A 2661-nucleotide genomic window follows, 5' to 3' on the forward strand; every position below is an offset into this window, starting at 1 on the left:
AACCCCCCCCCCCCTGGCTACGCCCCTGAGATGCCAGGCGGGAAAACGCTCGTTCTGCCACAACACACGTATATATGTCCAGCGTGAAAGCAAAGATGGGCCGCGCATGCGTCACGTAGAGGTTCATCAATTGCTGACTATACCTGCGGCGATCCTTTTTCAGGCATCGATCTATCGAATACTTGCTGTTTTCTCTCATGCTTTGATGAACGCGCGCATACGAGTTAACACGAAGAGGTGGCCGCACGGGCCCGTCTCATCGCGGGCGCCATATGCAACGCTCGCTCGGTTGCTGTGCCACGGTGTCGGTTTCGGAAAGCGACATCGTTTTCGGAGTTTTCGGCGCAAACAGCGAGGTCATTGCATGCGCATGCTTATGTGCTCACGCACATATGTCCTAGCGTGGAAGCAGCTAGAGACGGCCTGGCCACGCATGCGCCTTTATATGAGGAATCGATCTATCGAATGCTTATTGTTTCATGTTCTCTCGGTCTGATAAACGCACGCATGCGAGGCGGCCGCACGGGCCCGCCGCATAGCTGGCGTCATATGTACAACGCTCGCTCGCTCGCCGTTTGCCACGTTGTCGGTGCCGGAGAGCTATGTAGCTAGTGGAATGTTTTCGGCGCAAACAGCGACGTTATCGGTGTCGGTCGTGCGCAGACGAGAATCTTATCGTACCGAGCTCTTTGTCGGAGGTCGGCAAAGAATACTCTTGTCGTACAGACAGGCACCTTTGTCGGTCTCGGAGGTCGGGAAAGAATGCCCTTGTCGTACCGACAGGTACCTTATCGGTCTCGAAGATCGGCAAACGAGACCCTTGTCGTACCCACAGGTGCCTTTGTCGGACCGACAGTTACCTATGACGGGCCGACAGTTCCCAAGCAACATTTTATCCTTGGCAAAATGTCGGCCTGACGTCGCTGGCCAACTGCACTGTCGTTGGCCCAACCTTGGCACCCGATGTAGGGCCGGTCTCGGGGATTGACATTGGCCTCATGTGGGCCTGCGTCGGCACCCAATGTAGGCCCGTCTACTGTGGCCGACGAGGCCGAGTGCATGCCGCTCGCGGGTTGACTAATGCCCGACCTTACATAAGCGTCGATTTACCGACGGCCGTGGGTCGGTTGCGGACGTTTCTCGCTAGTATTGCTCTGCTTTTTTTTTTCTTATTTTTTGTGCGTGTTCTAACAAAACGCATCAATTGTTTTTCTGGTGTGTTGATGCGTGTCGTATTCAATGTGAACGGGCAGTTTATAGAGGCGTTTAACTCTATCTGAATTAATTACGGGCAGAGTGCACATGTAAGACGGAATTAAACGCCTCTAACGGTCTGCAAAGAAAGACGTGAATATAAGTTTTCTCTCTTTAGATCTTTATTTTGCACTTGTATAGATGCACTAATTTTCCATGCAACATTGTTCGCACGGAGTGTTTGCATCAGCCCTTGTGCAACGCAACCGTACAGTCCATGTGATCACGGCATGATAACGCTCACATATATAAATATAAAGACGGACGGCATTCCTGTTGGATCGGCTCCCTTCTTTCGGCCACTTCTCGTGCTCTTGGCCCTGTGCGCAGATGCGACGTTTTACCGTCGAGATGTTAGACTTGCATTTTTCTTCTGTCGGGAAAAACTGAAAGAAACAACAATGAATAATACTGTGAGAAAGGTAGACTATTTACTTGACCAGTTGCACAGACATGTCGCGTCTAGAAACTCTATTCACACAACTAAACAAAATAATTTTGTCGCTGCACAAATAAGAAAAACACTGCACTTACAATAAATGCGAGTGTGCTGAAATTCCGAGAAGTGCTTCAAGCTCCACAGCGCACAGACTAGATAATATGTGGAGAGAGGATGGATCGAAGTTTTCGTTGTTGGCTATGTCACTGGAAAGCAAATGGTACAATAAATAGATTAATGAGAACACAATCTTACCTTCAAAGCGGCCGCGGGCCAGTCACATATATTGTGCAGTCGGCATTTACAGCACACCTGCGACCAAATTCAATGTGAAAAGCGATTGCATGAGACTTTCGTAACCAAGCATGCATCTTACCAGAGTTCTTTTCAGTTGGCGAGAGCAGCGCAGCACGCTATTCACACTACAGTCCTTGTTGCAGGGTTCCCTAGAGAAAACGGCAAAATATGTCACGGTCTTACAATAAGATGCCACAAATAAAAAACAAGAAAATCTGACATATTTGCCCGTCAACGAAGTCTTGGGTCCACGGACAAATATAACCGCCGTTCGCCTGAACATTTCTGATCTGCCAGCTAGAAGAGACGACCAGATTGACGCATCAATTGTGCAAATAAAATTTGATTTTGTCGCTAGACAAAACTCACCATGCGATACAGCGAGGAAATAAAATGCCACTTACGAGTTCGCTTCAAATCCTCGGCAATGGGAGAAGGCCGCCTCCAGGATCAAGGCAAACGATAACGAAATGCCTCTGAGTGCTTGCCCGTCTCCGTGCAGTGTGTTTCAGCACGTCCTCGCTCGAAAGAGCTACAATTTGGCGGGAACTGACGCATGGAGCTTGCTCCCCTCCCCAGCGCTGTGACAAAGAAAAAAAAAGAAAACGCGAGAGGTGCGGGGTCCGGCGCCCCGCTATGGTAGCCCCGCTGCACGCCCCGCCTCCCTCTTA

At 49.9% G+C, this 2661-nt stretch overlaps 1 long non-coding RNA gene across 1 annotated transcript; it reads right to left on the minus strand.

The window, feature by feature from the left end:
* Positions 1-1904: 1904 nt before the first annotated feature.
* On the minus strand, positions 1905-2452 carry LOC125758733 (uncharacterized). Its single transcript, XR_007416364.1, has 3 exons — positions 2395-2452; positions 2070-2287; positions 1905-2005 (listed from the first exon to the last, which is right to left on the minus strand). It is a non-coding gene; the product is annotated as an uncharacterized LOC125758733 (long non-coding RNA).
* Between the last annotated feature and the right edge of the window lie 209 nt (positions 2453-2661).

This window comes from Rhipicephalus sanguineus, chromosome 5 (genome assembly GCF_013339695.2).
Source record: "Rhipicephalus sanguineus isolate Rsan-2018 chromosome 5, BIME_Rsan_1.4, whole genome shotgun sequence".
NCBI classification, from domain to species: Eukaryota; Metazoa; Arthropoda; class Arachnida; order Ixodida; family Ixodidae; genus Rhipicephalus; species Rhipicephalus sanguineus.